The sequence below is a fragment of the Schistocerca serialis genome, chromosome 2 (genome assembly GCF_023864345.2).
Source record: "Schistocerca serialis cubense isolate TAMUIC-IGC-003099 chromosome 2, iqSchSeri2.2, whole genome shotgun sequence".
Lineage (NCBI taxonomy): Eukaryota > Metazoa > Arthropoda > Insecta > Orthoptera > Acrididae > Schistocerca > Schistocerca serialis.
In genome coordinates, this window is record NC_064639.1 from 898,680,531 (window position 1) to 898,700,854 (window position 20,324).

Below are 20,324 nucleotides of genomic sequence, written 5' to 3' on the forward strand. Positions count from 1 at the left end.
CGACTACGCTGACGAAGCCTCGCTCCTTTGCCGAGCAGATAGTTAGAATAGCCTTCAGCTAAGTCCATGGCTACGACCTAGCAAGGCGCCATTAGCCTTACATAGCAATTGATACTTATCGTATAAAGCATGTCTCATCAAGAACGATGTATACAACAACGATGGATTAAAGTTAAGTATTCCAAAAGCTACGTACTTTTCTTTATAGTATTCATTACGTATCCTGTTTCAGACCTCACGCCATCCTTCGTGTGTTTATAGCGTGCATTGCGGTCCCCTCAAATCACACTGTGTCGGCACTTCTGTCGACACATCATTTTGAACCCTCATTTTACATTTGTTACAATAACAGTAAACAAAGTGTTAATTCCAAAGCTACCGAACTGAACGTGTCGACGGGACAAGACCATCACAGTTTTGACTGTTTTTGTACGCCAAAAGCTGCAAGTGACACCAGTGTTATTAACGTTGGGATTGTGTGTCTGTCTTGATGCAAAACACTTTCTGTTTATTTACTTCCCAAAATTTGTTTCAGCGAAATACTCTGTACCGCCATCATGAGTGAGTTTCTTTATTTTAAAACATGAAAAATTAGTACCACTACAAACCATTACGAAAAAACGTTATTATATGTGTTGTATTTGGTTCCAGATATTGTGTGGATAATTTTATAGTAAGTCAATGCATAATTTCTATGTTTTTTGTCGTTTTTTTGACATACAGCATGCCATTTCCTAAGGTTTGAGTGGCTGTTATAAAAAATATGAAAATGTTAACTTACAAACTCTGTGTTATTATTATAAGAATTTGTGGTGGTAGTGTGAACACAGTTTTGGTGCGCACTAGGCTGTCGCGTATTTTAGGCAGTCACGTGATCTGTCGTGTACTCACGTAAGCTGATAGCCTTTCAGTTCCTCTTAGAACACAGCAAAAGCGTACTACTGACCTTGGCAGTAATTCTGATGTTACGCCATATTTCTGCTGACATAGCCGCGCGGGGTACCCTTGCCACGGTTCGCACGGCTCCCCCCATCGGAGGTTCGAGTCTTCCCTCGGGAATGGGTGTGTGTGTTGTCCTTAGCGTGAGTTAGTTTAAGTAGTGTGTAAGCCTAGGAACCGCACACCGTTAGACCGTCTTCCGCTCACGCCCCAACATCGTGCAGCCCGCCTCCAGTGGTGTCGCGACAGGCGTGAATGGAGGGACGAATGGAGACGTGTCGTCTTCAGCGATGAGAGTCGCTTCTGCCTTGGTGCCAATGATGGTCGTATGCGTGTTTGGCGCCGTGCAGGTGAGCGCCACAATCAGGACTGCATACGACCGAGGCACACAGGGCCAACACCCGGCATCATGGTGTGGGGAGCGATCTCCTACACTGGCCGTACACCACTGGTGATCGTCGAGGGGACACTGAATAGTGCACGGTACATCCAAACCGTCATCGAACCCATCGTTCTACCATTCCTAGACCGGCAAGGGAACTTGCTGTTCCAACAGGACAATGCACGTCCGCATGTATCCCGTGCCACCCAACGTGCTCTAGAAGGTGTACGTCAACTACCCTGGCCAGCAAGATCTCCGGATCTGTCCCCCATTGAGCATGTTTGGGATTGGATGAAGCGTCGTCTCACGCGGTCTGCACGTCCAGCACGAACGCTGGTCCAACTGAGGCGCCAGGTGGAAATGGCATGGCAAGCCGTTCCACAGGACTACATCCAGCATCTCTACGATCGTCTCCATGGGAGAATAGCAGCCTGCATTGCTGCGAAAGGTGGATATACACTGTACTAGTGCCGACATTGTGCATGCTCTGTTGCCTGTGTCTATGTGCCTGTGGTTCTGTCAGTGTGATCATGTGATGTATCTGACCCCAGGAATGTGTCAATAAAGTTTCCCCTTCCTGGGACAATGAATTCACGGTGTTCTTATTTCAATTTCCAGGAGTGTATTTCTATTCTGTGTCATGTGTCAGTTTTCTTAAAGCAGTAAAGAGTGTGCTGTGCATAGTGTTCTGTGTACATTTATTATGTTTTTGCCTTGCGCTACAGCCATCTACACCCATGCTCATAAATTAAGGATAATGGTGATACATGGTGAAACAACGCTCTGGTGGGCGATTTGCGGGCTTCAATCATCTCAGGGTATGACCATGTGGTGCATTTGACCTGCGGTCGTCGCACGGTGGCGCTGGCAGCAGTCCACATACGCAGAGGTGTGTTGGTGCATGTCAGAGTACGGTGCAGCGAGTAAGTGTGCAGACGTTTTCGGTCGTGCTAATGGTGACTGTGTGTTGAAAATGGCTCAAAGAACACATATTGATGACGTTATGAGGGGTAGAAACTAGGGCGACTGGAGGCTGGACAAACACAGCTGGTAGTAGCACGGGCCCTTCGTGCGCCACAAAGTGTAATCTCAAGATTATGTCAACGATTCCAGCAGACCGGAAACGTGTCTAGGCGTTACAGTACGGGACGTCCACAGTGTACAACACCACAAGAAGTCCGATATCTCACCATCAGTGCCCGCAGACGGCCACGGAGTACTGCAGGTAGCCTTGCTCGGGACCTTACCGCAGCCACTGGAACAGTTGTCTCCAAACACACAGTCTACAGACGACTGAACAGACATGGTTTATTCGCCCCGAGAGCTGCAAGGTGCATTCCACTGACCCCTGGTCACAGGAGAGCCTGTAAAGCCTGGTGTCAAGAACACAGTACATTGCCATTGGAACAGTGGTCCCAGGTTATGTTCACGGACGAGTCAGGTATAGTCTGAACAGTGATTCTCGCCGGTTTTCATCTGGTGTAACCAGGAACCAGATACAAATAATAAATAAGCAATAATTCAAGAGCAGTCTTAATCGCATTTATTAATGTTATAATACCGCCAACCGGTTTCAACCCGACGTAGGGGTCGTCTTCTGGGCGTTTACACCATTGGTCGACTGCTGGCGGTGTCACTCCTGTCTGCATAACTGCCGTTATGTAAACAGTAGTGACACCGTCAGCAGTCGACCAATGGTGTAAACGCCCAGAAGATGACCCCTACGTCGGGTTGAAACCGGTTGGCGGTATTATAACATTAATAAATGCAATTAAGACTGTTCTTGAATTATTGATTAATCATACTAATCGCTGCTTCTCCCCACTACCATGTTGTCCAAAAACCAGGTACAAACCCCTTAATGTTCTAGAAAGGGACCTGTATGGAGGTCGTGGTTTGATGGTGTGGGGTGGGATTATGATTAGTGTAAGTACACCCCTGCATGTCTTTGACAGAGGAACTGTAACAGGTCAGGTGTATCGGGAGGTCATTTTGCACCAGTATGTCCTCCTTTTCAGGGGTGCAGTGGATCCCACCTTGCTCCTGATGGATGATAATGCACGGCCCCACCGAGCTGCCATCTTGGAGGAGTACCTTGAAACGCAAGATATCAGGCAAATGGATTGGCCTGCCTGTTCTCCAGAGCCGGCCGGAGTGGCCGTGCGGTTCTAGGCGCTACAGTCTGGAGCCGAGCGACCGCTCGGGTCGCAGGTTCGAATCCTGCCTCGGGCATGGATGTGTGTGATGTCCTTAGGTTAGTTAGGTTTAATTAGTTCTAAGTTCTAGGCGACTGATGACCTCAGAAGTTAAGTCGCATAGTGCTCAGAGCCATTTGAACCATTTTTTTGTTCTCCAGACCTAAGCCCCATCGAGCACATCTGGGATGCTCTCGTTCGAAGTATCGCTGCACATTTTCAAACCCCTACGACACTTCAGGACCTCCGATAGGCACTGGTGCAACAATTTACATAAAGCTATACCCCAGCAGCTGCTCGACCACCTGATCCAGAGTATGCCAACCCGTTGTGCGGCCTGTGTACGTGCGCATGATGATCATATCCCATATTGATGTCGGGGTACATACGCAGGAAACTGGCGTTTTGTAGCACATGTGTTTCGGGACTGCTTTCTCAACGTTTCAGCAATACCGTGGACTTACAGATCTGTGTCGTGCGTGTTCCCTATGTGCCTATGCTATTAGTGCCAGTTTTGTGTAGTGCCACGTTGTGTGGCACCACATTGTGCAATTATCCTTAATTTATGAGCATGAGTGTATATGTGATAGTTTTCTTCTAGCGGTAACTTTCGGTGTAAGCTGTTAAGCTGACGTCCAGAAGGGTACGACCGTTGGCTTTCGGGCCATTGTTGGAAGCATTTCCGAGACGGCTAAGTTTGAGAACTGTTCGCGTGGTCCCGTGTTTAAAGTAAACCTTTCATGGCAAAATGGCGCTGTCCAAATCCGGCGCCAAGGCAGCTGAGTTAAACGAAGATTGCGGGGATTTGCACACGCGAACAGACGTGCAACTGATGAGCGGCTGGCCGCTCAGATGAATCAAGGGGCTACCAGCAAAGTCTCTTCAACGATCCTTCAGTGAATGTTGCAGTGTATAGACCTCCGCAGCAGGCGCGTGGTTGAAGCACCCATGCTGACTGCTGTTCAGCTGCGAGGAACGCTGGAATTTGCACAACAGTACCGCAACTGGACGCCCACTGAGTGGCCACAGGTGACTTTCTTGGAAAACAGATGGCTGAAAGCAGACACTCTGAAACAATAGAGTATTTGACTCTTTTCTGAAAATCGTTTTAAATGATTAATTATGTCTTTTTATGATCATAACATACTTTTTGCCCCTTTAATTTCAGTATTCTTTTATAATAGCGGAAATGAAATTCAAATAATTTGAAAGCCCACTAAAATGCTCCATTCGAGTCATGTGGTGCCTGTGACATCACTGGCTAGCCCGTTGTTCCTACTGTCTGAATGCTAATTCTCAGTGATGTCTTGTTTTGGAATTTGCGTTTCGGAAAATAGGTTACAAATGGTGTGTAGCACCATACTGTAGAAATACATCTATAAAAACTCTTGCAAAGTTGTTTTTGAGTGTTCCAGAGAATGAGAAGATGCATAAATCGTGGTTGCACTGTACCGAAAAATTGCCACCTCGTCGACGCACAAGTTTACAAGTTTGGATTAGATTCAGTTTTCGTTCCATAGACCCAAAAAATGAGATGATCCTCGTGGGTGTGGAACATGTCAAACTATAACATAAAAACATAAAACATTTGAGTATAGTACTTACTACCCTGATCATTTGTCAGTATATAGCCGAAATAGGTTAACACAATGCAGTAAACTGGAACAGCTAATATTTACAGAATTAACACACTTCCAGAGTGAAACATGTTGTGTACTATTAATAAATTTATCATTAACAAAATACTTAATCTTGACTGTTGTGACCGAGTGTTGTCAAAACTGAAATCTAACAGATATTTTTACTTAAGCTAACTTAACACTCTCTGGTAAGATATTCATCTATGGAGTAGAACGAGTTGCCTATCGAAAAGTCTTTCAAACTATGTTTAAACCGTGCTTTATTTGAAACCAAGTTTTTGATGGTTGCTGGCAATTTATTGAAAATGTGTGAATATTGGACTCCTTTTAGAACCAAGGTAAGTTATTTTAGGTCTTTATGTAGATTGTTCTTATTCCTAGTATTGATACTATGTATTGAGATATTGGTTGGAAACAGAGATGTATTATTTGCAACAAATTTCATTAAGGAATAAATATACTGAGAAGCAGTGGTTAGAATACAAAGTTCCTCGAACAGGTTTCTACAAGATGTTCTCGAATTTACACCACAAATGGTTCTTATCACACCCTAAAAACTTTTGCTCGGTTTGATGAGTTGCCCCAGAATATGATTCCATATTACATAATAGAATGAAACTAAGCAAAGTATGCAACTTTTTTTATATTTATATCTCCTACATCTGACATCATTCTCACGGCGAATACAGGCCTTTTTAGGCGCTTAAGCAATTCTGTGGTATGCCCTTCCCAACTGAATTTATTATCAAGTTGTAATCCCAGAAATTTAACACTGTCAACCTCTTCGACCTGCATGTATTCATATGTTATACTAATGCTGGAAGAAAATCTCTTACAGGTTCTGAACTTCTCAAAGTTTAATGACAGTGAATTAGCAAGTTCACTAAAGCAATTAAAAATGTGTTTCACTGTGAAGTTAAGACTAACTTACCCCCGAGACAAGCTCTCCCACTGTTACAACGGACGATAGCGTCATTCAACGAAATGCCAGTTAAAATCGTCGTTTTACCCAAATACACCGCAATTATTCGATAGCTCAGTCGTTATAGCGGTAGACCGTCGAATGATATGATGTCCATAGATCGCTGGTTCTAATCTAATCCGAAAGAAGATATTAAGTTATTTATAAAACGACTCGACAGTCCTCTCACATGAAAACCAAATGACAATTACAAATCTTTACCTCACCGATCAGAAACGGAATTTTATTGTTTTCCTTTCCGTTTGCATGCGCTTACATTTGCAATCGCTGTTCCCACACGCCACTTTCAAAAAGATTTTTCTAGTTAATTTAACGACACAATTTTTACTTTATTAAAAACAATGCTTTTGATCTTCGTACCGTCTATCTAGGATCCTTACTGTTTAAGCTTTTGCAGTTTCATCATCTTCCGTAAGGTAAAGTTAAGTCTGCTTCAAACACTGAAGTTAGTTTACACTCACAAAGAGTGCAGCCTTTACGTTTGTGTTACCTGCATTTGTACATGCCTTATATCTCTCTGTATAGAAAACTTCATCGTCCTACACCTCATTGTTCTGTGTGCGTATGGTGATATCTTCACTACTAGCGATGCTTTCCAAAAAAGTGAATTGTTTGTAACCAAAATAATTCCATTTATCCTCAGTTGTCCATTGCTCAGACTAGGATTAATGTGAACCTATATTTGATACAAATGGTTCAAATGGCGCTGAGCACTATGGGACTTAACTTCTAAGGTCATCAGGCCCCTAGAACTTAGACCGACTTAAACCTAAGGAACCTAAGGACATCACACACATATCAATGCCCGAGGCAGCATTCGAACCTGCGACCGTAGCGGTCGCGCGGTTCCAGCCTGTAGCGCCTAGAACCGCTCGGCCACCCAGGCCGGCATTTGATACTTCCCACGATTTAAACAGCTAACACTATTACCGTATTTCGTGTAAAACTTTGAAAAATATACGACCCTTCTATGATTCGAACCCATCTGCAGTCAGATGCGCTGTCCGTTGCGCCACAGAGCGGATAATTTGCAAAAGTTCTACAATTCGTTAGTTTTGGGCCAGTTTAATGATGCACGGAGCAGGCAAAAGAATGTCCGTCGTTGCACATACCGCAGCTCTAAAAGGGTGGAGCACAAACGCATCAACTTTTGGAAGGTTTCCTTTATCGGCGTTCACGAAATACCTTTCTGTTGTTACCTAAAACTTGTAATTGCATTTTCTATCAGTAAATAGCCAAGCTGTTTGCAGAAAAAAAACGTGAAAGCCTAGTAACGTCGGCCAGCACTCCTAAAACACACGTATAGCTTCGTCTTACTCCTAGTCTGTGACGCCACCAGAGCTTCAGCGTTTTCGATAACGAGACCAAAGCTTGATATTTAATGATTTCTAAGCTTTAATGACAAAGATAACATATTTTTTGGTGAGAATATTGACCGCAAATGCTACTTGAATGTTATAACGCCTCATAATAACGACAATCTAAATCATATTTTTAACATAGGAGAAAAGCTTAACGTCGGCAGGGTCTGGGAAGGGGGAGGCAGCGTTATGCTCTGGGGAATGTTTTCGTGGCATTCCATTGGTGATCTTGTCATTCTAGAAGGCACAATGGATCAACACAACCATGTATCTATCCTTGAGGGCAATATCCACCATTACGAGCAGTTTGGTGTACCTTGGCACAGTGGCATTTACCAGCAGAACAATGCAACGCGTGACACTGATCGCAGTGCATGTGCGTGGTTCCAAGAGCACCAGGACGAGTTCACCGTACACCCCTGGCCACCAAACTGCCCGGATTTAAACCCAGTCGAGAATCTGTGGGACCATCTCGAGCGCACTGCCGAGAAACCGGCACTGGACTGTCTTCTATGTGCGTCTCGCAGCGACCCGCGCTGCAAAAAGTGGGCATTCATGGACAGGTGCTCACATTAATGTTACTGGACCGTGTACATACAACCGCATGACATTTCCTTTTCTGTTCCACTTGCAAATGAAGCGAGGGAAAATCTACGGTCTGTATGCCACCGTCCAAGCCCTAAGTTCACTTGTCTTATCTTCGTGGACCTTACTTGAAATGAACATTGGCAGCATCTGAATCACTCTGCACACAGCTCCAAATACAAGTTCTCTGAATTTTATTAAAACTGCTTCGCTAAAACACCGTCGTCTTCCCTGCTGAGATTCCCGTTTGAATCATCTCCGCAGTACTCGCGTGTTGGTTGTACCTACCGGTAACAGCTCCAGCAGCACGCCTCTGAATTCCTTCACTGTCTTCCTTTAATTCTACCTGGTGGGGATCCGAAACACTTTAACAGTACTCAGGAATGGATCACACAAGCGATCTATAAGCCCTGTCCTTTGTAGATGAGCTGTATTCTCACAGTAAACTGAAGTCTAGCAATCGCCTTCCCTTCCTTGAGTGCTCGTTCCATTTCGAGGGGATAATTAAAAATTTATCACTGCCCCATGGAAATTCCTATATTCGTATATTATAGCAAATGTTGCTCCAATGGCCAAAACTGTTACCTAATAGAGATTATTACGTAAACGACATCTTGCTCTCGTTCATGGCGACTTTTTTCTCGTTTAGTTGGTGTGAACAGCTCCAGTCCCCTCCCCCCCCCCCTTCTGGTTATTCATCTACTTTCGCCACCCTCCACTGGCTGCAATCGTCCACGAACAGGGCAGACTGTTGAAGCAACTATCGCTTTCGCAAAGTTACCAGCGAGAGAAGTTGCCGACTCGGCTGCGGCCTATCCCTCACCTTGAGCTGATTTACATTAAAACGCCGTATGCATAATGAGCCTCATCAGAATGGCTAATGTGGCCGACGTCGGACAGCGACAATGGGAAGGGCTGAGCGCGAATTACGAATTTGCGGGCGCGACCGACTGTGCGCGCGGGTTGCACCTGCTGAATCCCAGCATTTGTCTGTCGACTAGATCAGTGGCACTTACCGATAAGGCGCACAACCACCGCCCGTTTTTAGCAAAAAAATTCTAAAATAGCTCCAGCGCTAAAAGCACAAGCAGCACCTTACTACAGATGCATTTGCCACGATTTGAACTTCATAGGTTTTTCCTTCGCCCTATGCCGTAAATATTTCGAATTTGAGGATTCAAAAAGAAAAAAAATAGAGTTGTACGTCTTACTGAATTCATACTTGTCGTTAATGTTTTTACAGCTACATTAGACAACTACTTCCAGTCTGACTCATATACGGCAGGATGTAAATTTAACGGATTTTGAAAATATCGGTATTAAACTCGGACGTCATGACTGAGAGATGTGGCGGGAAGCTAAACTCTGCTACACCTTTCTGTTAGTTCCCTGTTACCCACACTCAGACGAAACACACCAAAATAGCGGCATACTAGATGAACAAATGAGCTGCAGGAGCATTGGTATAACCGGCCGCGGTGGTCTCGCGGTTATGGGGCTCAGTCCGGAACCACGCGACTGCTACGGTCGCAGGTTCGAATCCTGCCTCGGGCATGGATGTGTGTGATGTCCTTAGGTTAGTTAGGTTTAAGTAGTTCTAAGTTCTAGGGGACTGATGACCACAGAAGTTAAGTCCCATAGTGCTCAGAGCCATTTGAACCATTTTTAGCATTGGTATAACATCCCTGCTTCAGTGTACCGCCTATTCTCTTTTCAACAAAAAATGGTTCAAATGGCTCTGAGCACTATGGGACTTAACATCTGAGCTCATTAGTCTCCTAGACTTAGAACTACTTAAACCTAACTAACCTAAGGACATCACACACTTCCATGCCCGAGGCAGGATTCGAAACTGCGACCGTAGCAGCAGCGCGGTTTTGGGCTGAAGCGAACAGAACCGCTCGGCCACAGCGGCTGGCTCTTTTTAACATTATGTTTGTTACTGCAAAATGACGAAACAAGATCACAGTAAAAGAAAAAATTCGTGTAACAAAAGATCTAGTCATCTTGGATGAACTCTTAAACGACTAAGAACAAACTGTCGCAGCATGGACTAATCTTTCTGTTGCAGACCTGCTATCCAACAAATGCGAAGAGTATTTCCACCCAAATTGGAACAAAAACCAATCCAGTCTCTATTCCTACCCAATATTGACCAGTATGATGTCATTTAATACAGCACAAACATTGAAACCAGTAGACATCTCGCCCTAGGCATCAATGGTTATATAACATGTGTGAGTAACGTCCTAATGTTCGATCACGCCAGTCTTTCCTGTACTCAGTTACGGTGGATGTGACATTATTTACACACACTCTGTTTTCTTCATCGCTTTCTTAGTCAGTGCTGTCCTCAGTACCTCTCTTCATATGCGAGATACCCACCACCATTCTACAGTTGCAATACCAGATCCGACACGTCCAGCGTCTAGGCAATACATTCCTTTGAAAAATACTGAATGTTTCTCCATATACTCCTTCATTGCATTCATATTACTGTGTTGTGAATTAGCCTGCAAACTGTCTCTCGTCCAAAACACCTACGCTTTAAAGAGAACATTAAAACTTTATCTGTTATCATAGGCGTCATGTGCCAGCTATTTCCCTTCTGTCCAACTGTTGAACAGGCAACCACTGTCTATGGCACACTGTGGACACTAAAAGTTCTTTTCTCATCCCTTCCTGCTTCTGTTTTCTTTTTTCCGTCTCGTTTGGTGCTTTCACTTCTTCTTCCTCGCCCGAAAATGAACCAGTCAACTTCTTTTCGAGATTTGGTCTTTTTGTACTGTTGACAAGCTTTGCACATATGTCATCTCTCAAATTTGACAAAAATTACGTAACACAATATTACGCTGATTGTCAGATGTTCAGTCATATAGGCTATCAGACGAAATATGTGACAGAATTGAGGATTTCTTGGTAGGGAGACTGCAGCCTGTTATCGTGAACGGAGAGTCATCGTCAGATGTAGAAATAAGTTTTATTGCATCCTAGAGAAATGTATTGCTTCCTCTAAGTTCATGTTGTACATTAATGGTATTGCGGACGATATTAATAGTAATCTCAGATTTTCGTGGATTATGCAGTTATCTTAAATGAAGTACAGTCTGAACGAAAGTCTACAAATATTCATAAAGATTTTGATAAGCTTTCAGAGTGGTTCACTGATTGTGAAATTGCTTTAAATGTTCAAAAATGTAAAACTGTGCATTCACAAAACGAAAAAACACAATATCCTATGAATGTAATATCAATGACCCACGCTTGCAATCTTTAAACTCATACAGATACTTCGGTGTAACGCTTTAGTAGGGTCATGGAGTGTAACTAGTACATAGTTCCATTCGTGGATAAAGCTGGTAGCAGACCTCGGTTTACCAGCAGAATTAGGGAAATGCAATCGGTGTACAAGGGAGATTGCTTATAAATCACTCGTGCTACCCATTCTTGAGTACTGCTCAGGTGTGTGGGACCCATACCAGATAGGTCTAGCAGCGGATATTTAACGTATACAGAGTAAGGCAGCACGAATGTCCGCATATTTCTTTGACCCGTGGGGGAGTATCACAGAGATGCTGACGAAACAGAACTGCCAGACTCTTGAAGATAGATGTAAATTATTCTGAGAAAGTCTACTAACGAAATTTCAAGAACCGGCGTTAAGTAATGACTGTAGAAATATGCAAGAACCAGCTACACATCGCTCCCATAGAGATCGTGAGGATATCATTAAATTAATTACAGCATGCATAGAGGCATCTAAGCAATCATTTTTTCCGCGCTTCATACGTGAAAAAAACTGTAAAAAGCCCTAATAACTGGTACAGTGATGCGTACCCTGTGCCATGCACTTCACTGTGCTTCACATAGTGTAGCCTTAGATGTAGATATTAAATGGACTGGCGTTTGTGAAATGCTATCTATGCATTCTTATACATATTATCATTATCATATATATTACCATTATTATTATCATCTCTAAGTACTACTTATGTGCTACTCATACGTTAATGTTTACTCACTAAGGCTGTCTGGTTATATGTCACAGGTCAGCTGGCCATCTTGCCACGTGAAAAAATATAATAATGAATATTAGTTGAAGTTGCTGATGAGTCTTCCGGGCTGTATGGCCTTGGTCGAAGAAACGTGTTGGTTCGTGACGTTTCGGCCTAGCTGCGCTTGACGTCTTCGGAGGTGCTCCTGGCGACGCTGGGTCTTGCTAATTGACGAGTCGGACATCGTAGAGCGGCATTAATGTCCAGCGCAGCTCTGTACGAAGCATGAAGAGCCGGCCGTACAGTCCGGAAGACTCATCGGCAACGACGACATCTGGTAGCGAAATCCTTCATTGTATAATATTTGTTTAAGTTCGTAGACAGAACGACTTGCGGATCTCCAGCAAACTTAATTTGAGCAGTCGCTGTTTCCCCTACAGGCAATGCCTTCTCTCGCTGAACTTTTGTTTGTTCGTCTTCTATGCATTTCTGTACTGTTCACCCGAATTTCATGAAACTCGTGCGCACGCATTGTACGATTCCTGTCGGGGCTAAAAATTACTTACCACCCAGGGGGTTAAGGGTAAAAAAAGGGCGATATAGAAGCTTGATTCAGGAATGTGTGGGGAAATTTGAAACAAATTTTTATATATATACACTCCTGGAAATGGAAAAAAGAACACATTGACACCGGTGTGTCAGACCCACCATACTTGCTCCGGACACTGCGAGAGGGCTGTACAAGCAATGATCACACGCACGGCACAGCGGACACACCAGGAACCGCGGTGTTGGCCGTCGAATGGCGCTAGCTGCGCAGCATTTGTGCACCGCCGCCGTCAGTGTCAGCCAGTTTGCCGTGGCATACGGAGCTCCATCGCAGTCTTTAACACTGGTAGCATGCCGCGACAGCGTGGACGTGAACCGTATGTGCAGTGGACGGACTTTGAGCGAGGGCGTATAGTGGGCATGCGGGAGGCCAGGTGGACGTACCGCCGAATTGCTCAACACGTGGGGCGTGAGGTCTCCACAGTACATCGATGTTGTCGCCAGTGGTCGGCGGAAGGTGCACGTGCCCGTCGACCTGGGACCGGACCGCAGCGACGCACGGATGCACGCCAAGACCGTAGGATCCTACGCAGTGCCGTAGGGGACCGCACCGCCACTTCCCAGCAAATTAGGGACACTGTTGCTCCTGGGGTATCAGCGAGGACCATTCGCAACCGTCTCCATGAAGCTGGGCTACGGTCCCGCACACCGTTAGGCCGTCTTCCGCTCACGCCCCAACATCGTGCAGCCCGCCTCCAGTGGTGTCGCGACAGGCGTGAATGGAGAGATGAATGGAGACATGTCGTCTTCAGCGATGAGAGTCGCTTCTGCCTTGGTGCCAATGATGGTCGTATGCGTGTTTGGCGCCGTGCAGGTGAGCGCCACAATCAGGACTGCATACGACCGAGGCACACAGGGCCAACACCCGGCATCATGGTGTGGGGAGCGATCTCCTACACTGGCCGTACACCACTGGTGATCGTCGAGGGGACACTGAATAGTGCACGGTACATCCAAACCGTCATCGAACCCATCGTTCTACCATTTCTAGACCGGCAAGGGAACTTGCTGTTCCGACAGGACAATGCACGTCCGCATGTATCCCGTGCCACCCAACGTGCTCTAGAAGGTGTAAGTCAACTACCCTGGCCAGCAAGATCTCCGGATCTGTCCCCCATTGAGCATGTTTGGGACTGGATGAAGCGTCGTCTCACACGGTCTGCACGTCCAGCACGAACGCTGGTCCAACTGAGGCGCCAGGTGGAAATGGCATGGCAAGCCGTTCCACAGGACTACATCCAGCATCTCTACGATCGTCTCCATGGGAGAATAGCAGCCTGCATTGCTGCGAAAGGTGGATATACACTGTACTAGTGCCGACATTGTGCATGCTCTGTTGCCTGTGTCTATGTGCCTGTGGTTCTGTCAGTGTGATCATGTGATGTATCTGACCCCAGGAATGTGTCAACAAAGTTTCCCCTTCCTGGGACAATGAACTCACGGTGTTCTTATTTCAATTTCCAGGAGTGTATATATATATATATATATATATATATATATATATATATATATATATATATATATATATATATATCACTCATTATTTTTTATGTATTTGTATAAAAACTATTGTGGGTACATTATGTCTCAACCAACACTAACATGTATCATTTGCCATCTGTAAAAATTTCCTGTGACAATAAGACACCTACAGCTCCCCTGTCACCCCTATTCCAAAGGGGTGACATAAAAGCGTAACTCTGGAACGCCTCCAGAAATTTCAGACAAATTTGGTGTAGACATGACTATTTGTATATAAATACTGTGGGAGTAAGATACACCTACTAATTCCACGGGTAGCCATGAGGATGGAAAGGCGTGGTACGTACAACGTTCGAAATCGACGTTTTCTGCTTTTAGCTGGCATGGAATGCATTGAAAGTATGAAACGCCATCTGTCTCTCATTTCCGTCGTTCAGTGCATCAACTACATCGTGAGAATGTGCACTGCAGTGACCCAATAATTTTGCCAGCGTATTTCGCGGCCAAGGATCATGCCACACGGCTGAGTACCACAGGTAGATTTAACATCTCTGCAGTCATGCTGTGTAAAATACAGGAGGAGGACACAATTGTTGCCGGCGACAGTTCGTTTCCTCGAAACAACAATCAGTTACTCGCTGAATTGCAAGTTTCCTCAGAATTCAGATGAAACTGCAGAGCGAAATTCTCTAGAGATATGGATGAAATGTGTGTACAAATGTGTGAAATATGTTAAACTTATTTGAAATATGTGTGACATGCGCGTACGTAACACCCTTTTCGCCTTGCGTTCTCAGTGATCGACCATCAACAAGGCACAAAGTCAGTGTGTGCATTACATCTGAAGAATTCATGCTTTCCAATGGTCAATTAAGTGTTGTGCGCCAAAAAAATTGTTTTTGGAGAAGGAGGTTCAAATGGCTCTAAGCACTATGGGACTTAACATCTGAGGTCATCAGTCTCCTAGAACTTAGAATTACTTAAACCTAACTAACCTAAGGACATCACACACATCCATGCCCGAGTCAAGATTCGAACCTGCGACCATGGCGGTCGCGCGGTTCCAGACGGAGAAGGTGGAAAGATCAAAAATATTGTATTTCCCAAAGCACTTACGCAAACATTTTAAAATGTAATTCAGTGCAAAAAGATCAATGTCTTTCATTCATTTTGTATATTTAAGTGTATCTGCTTTCTATATGTGGTAACTACGTAGAAGGAAAAAGAGCTAATGCAAAGCATTCCACAAACAGCCAGTACATAAATACAATAAATAAATAGTGAGTAGCTAGTTACATGTTCCCTAGATCATTTGAACGATTCTTTTATCGAAATGATGTGGAACCAGTCAGTTTATAGGACGTGTACACATGATTGGTATTAATATTAATGAACACATTATCGTTTTGTTCCTCCTCATCCAACTACTCTTAAAACAATTTTTTTTTACTGGCTACCAATTCTTAAGTACAAATTCTACGACGAAATGGAAGGAGTTGTCTAAGTACAATGGTTTAAGCTAGATTTAAAACTACCTTTGCCACCTGTCAGATATTTTGCGTTATTGCGCAAAAGATCAAAGATTTTTGTTGCTGAATATTCAACTCCTTTCTGAAATACAGACAGCTTTGACAATGGGTAATAAAAGTCATTTTTCCCTAGGAATGAATTTCACTGTTCTTCTCAAATTGTGATTTATAATTTATGACGAATTTCATTAGCGAACATATGTATTTTGGATGCCAAGTTAAAATGGCTAGCTCCCTGAAGTGGTAAGTACATGAGGTCCGTGGTGGAACATTATTCATACTGCCAGCTTTTGTGCAACCAGTACTTTCCTTCTTAGTGACGAGTTCCCCCCAGAAAATTATTCCATAAGACGTTATTGAGTAGAGATATGCAAACTATGTCAGGAGGATGATTAGCTTGTTTCCAAGATTAGCAGTTATACAAAGAGCAAGACGCTTGGCAAATTTAACTCAACTGAAGTGTTTGAGCTCAGTAATATTCCTTTCCAGTTTAAGTTTTCATCAGTTTAGTGCATTTTACGCTATTTGCTGACTCCTGTTCATGTGCTATATCAATTGTGTATTTGACTCTGTTTGTTGTACAGAAGTGAGTGTAGTGTTTTTTTTTTCAAAATATATCGAGATTCCATATTCTTAGGATCAGTTTATAATGCTTCAGAAAATATCATTCACCATATTCTGTGACGCTTTCTCCATGATGGTCTTTATTACAATACCAATATGTCTGGATAAAGTACCTACTCTGCATGTTGAATGTTAAGTTGATGGTCATTCACATACGTAAGGAATAGGACTGGGCCCAAATTAAACCCCGTGGTACTCACTTTGTGATTTCTACCCAGTCACCAAAATTTTCTACTCTCACGACAATGTTGAGTGTTTATGGAAAAAGTTCAAGGCAATCGTAAAATGCGTTTTAGACAGGTACGTGCCGAGTAAAACTGTGAGGGACGGGAAAAACCCACCGTGGTACAACAACAAAGTTAAGAAACTACTGCGAAAGCAAAGAGAGCTTCACTCCAAGTTTAAACGCAGCCAAAACCTCTCAGACAAACAGAAGCTAAACGATGTCAAAGTTAGCGTAAGGAGGGCTGTGCGTGAAGCGTTCAGTGAATTCGAAAGTAAAATTCTATGTACCGACTTGACAGAAAATCCTAGGAAGTTCTGGTCTTACGTTAAATCAGTAAGTGGCTCGAAACAGCATATCCAGACACTCCGGGATGATGATGGCATTGAAACAGAGGATGACACGCGTAAAACTGAAATACTAAACGCCTTTTTCCAAAGCTGTTTCACAGAGGAAGACCGCACTGCAGTTCCTTCTCTAAATCCTCGCACAAACGAAAAAATGGCTGACATCGAAATAAGTGTCCAAGGAATAGAAAAGCAACTGGAATCACTCAATAGAGGAAAGTCCACTGGATCTGACGGGATACCAATTCGATTCTACACAGAGTACGCGAAAGAACTTGCCCCCCTTCTAACAGCCGTGTACCGCAAGTCTCTAGAGGAACGGAGGGTTCCAAATGATTGGAAAAGAGCACAGGTAGTCCCAGTCTTCAAGAAGGGTCGTCGAGCAGATGCGCAAAACTATAGACCTATATCTCTGACGTCGATCTGTTGTAGAATTTTAGAACAACTTTTTTGCTCGAGTATCATGTCGTTTTTGGAAACCCAGAATCTACTATGTAGGAATCAACATGGATTCCGGAAACAGCGATCGTGTGAGACCCAACTCGCTTTATTTGTTCATGAGACCCAGAAAATATTAGATACAGGCTCCCAGGTAGATGCTATTTTTCTTGACTTCCGGAAGTCGTTCGATACAGTTCCGCACTGTCGCCTGATAAACAAAGTAAGAGCCTACGGAATATCAGACCAGCTGTGTGGCTGGATCGAAGAGTTTTTAGCAAACAGAACACAGCATGTTGTTATCAATGGAGAGACGTCTACAGACGTTAAAGTAACCTCTGGCGTGCCACAGGGGAGTGTTATGGGACCATTGCTTTTCACAATATATATAAATAGCCTAGTAGATAGTGTCGGAAGTTCCATGCGGCTTTTCGCGGATGATGCTGAAGTATACAGAGAAGTTGCAGCATTAGAAAATTGTAGCGAAATGCAGGAAGATCTGCAGCGGATAGGCACTTGGTGCAGGGAGTGGCAACTGTCCCTTAACACAGATAAATGTAAGGTATTGCGAATACATAGAAAGAAGGATCCTTTATTGTATGATTATATGATAGCGGAACAAACACTGGTAGCAGTTACTTCTGTAAAATATCTGGGAGTATGCGTGCGGAACGATTTGAAGTGGAATGATCATATAAAATTAATTGTTGGTAAGGCGGGTACCAGGTTGAGATTCATTGGGAGTGTGCTTAGAAAATGTAGTCCATCAACAAAGGAGGTGGCTTACAAAACACTCGTTCGACCTTTACTTGAGTATTGCTCATCAGTGTGGGATCCGTACCAGATCGGTTTGGCGGAGGAGATAGAGAAGATCCAAAGAAGAGCGGCGCGTTTCGTCACAGGGTTATTTGGTAACCGTGATAGCGTTACTGAGATGTTTAATAAACTCAAGTGGCAGACTCTGCAAGAGAGGCGCTCTGCATCACGGTGTAGATTGCTCGCCAGGTTTCGAGAGGGTGCGTTTCTGGATGAGGTATCGAATATATTGCTTCCCCCTACTTATACCTCTCGAGGAGATCACGAATGTAAAAGTAGAGAGATTAGAGCGCGCACGGAGGCTTTGAGACAGTCGTTCTTCCCGCGAACCGTATGCGACTGGAACAGGAAAGGGAGGTAATGACAGTGGCACGTAAAGTGCCCTCCACCACACACCGTTGGGTGGCTTGCGGAGTATAAATGTAGATGTAGATGTAGATGTTTGAATTATTTGGTTGAATTATCCGGCATTACTTTTGGCGTTCTTCTTGTTAAGTACGACTCAAACCAGCTGTGTGTAAAGCCATCAGTTCCATAAAAATTCAGTTTTTCTAATAGAGTAATATGATCTACAGTATGCACTATCAGGCGCCTTGGAAAGGTCAGAAAAAATAACAGCTGGCGATATTTTATGATTTAAGGCTTTTACTATTAATGAGGGGATGTATAAATGGCATTCTCAGTCGAGCAACTCTTCTTAAATCCAAACTCGTATACGCACTTAAATTGTTTCCACTTATGTGTGACCCTACTCTGGGTACATTATTTTTTCAAATATTTTGGGAAAAGACGTCAGTAAGGAAACTGGACGATAATCCTATGTTTTATCACCTTTCTAATGAAGAGGTTAGCAACTGTGTATTTTAACCCATCTGCAAAAATTCCCTGTGCCGGTGATGCATTGCATATATCACTAAGGACATTACCTATTAATTTGGAGCAACTCTTCAGAGTTCTGTTGGAAATTCCATGGAAATCACATGATTTTTCGTATTTTCGAATTTTTAGAATTGTATTAATTTCATTGAAGGATGTTGGTGTTGCTTCTGGCTGCTTGCTTGAAGTTTTGTAGAACGACATTTTTAATATATTCTCTTGCTTCTTCAAGTGCACTGTTTAATCCTATACATGTAGACACTGATTGTTAAAAATACATGTAAATGTATCACATACCTTCACTACATCTTATATAGCAGGTAATGAATCGGTACAGATTATTCTACAGCGTGTCAAAGACGTCTGAGAGATGTACACTGAATTAACGCCCCACAAGATGCAGGCACGTCCACAGTATAGACAAATATTCGAGTTTAAAATCCGCCCCGATAGCTGAGTGGCCAGCGTGACGGATTGCCGTCCTATGGGGCCCAGGTTCGATTTCCGGCTGGGTCGGAGATTTTCTCCACCCAGGGACTGGATGTTGTGTTGTCTTCCTCATCATTTCATCCCCATCCGGCGCGCAGGTCACCCAATGTGGCGTCGAATGTAATAAGACCTGCACCAAGGCGCCCGGACCTGCCACGCAAGGGGCCTCCCGGCCAATGACGCCAAACGCTCATTTCCATTTTTCGATTTCAAAGACGTCATATTTCTAATATTATGCTTATTTGTGCAGATCTGTGATAGGCTTGAAAAAGACGGCCTATAGCACCTTCAGAAAAGTGTACGGCAAACGGTTACGTCCCTGGAGCGCCGGTTCACTAAACGTGTTACGTGGCGCCTTGGCGTGTGTTAACCGGCGCTCACGACGATGTGGCTTTTCGCAGGTCACGTCCGCTGGCGGTGCGTGCTTTGCGTAACAGCCTCGTCTCGCACAGTCAGCGTCAGCTGTGCCGCGGGTGAACCGTAGGTCAGAGAACTGCGCCAACGTCACGGCACGGCGCGACGCACGTGATGTGGTAGCTCCACGTGGCCAAGCGGAGTGGCCGTCGATACCACTCCGGTAGCCAGTTGGGTGTGCTGGGCTGGGCTGTCTACCCGGTAGGGGCTATCAGAGGCGAGATGCGCGCTGGGTGCCTATTTTGTATCTTTCCGCCATTGTGCCTATCGTTTCAGTACTAAAGAGCTCCGAACGGTCTGGTAGTCTATTTAGAGCCCCTGTATTATTCAGTATGCATTTCGGTAGCGATACCGTTCGGGTCTAGAGAACCGAAGCGCTGTTGTCGGTTTGCGTCGCG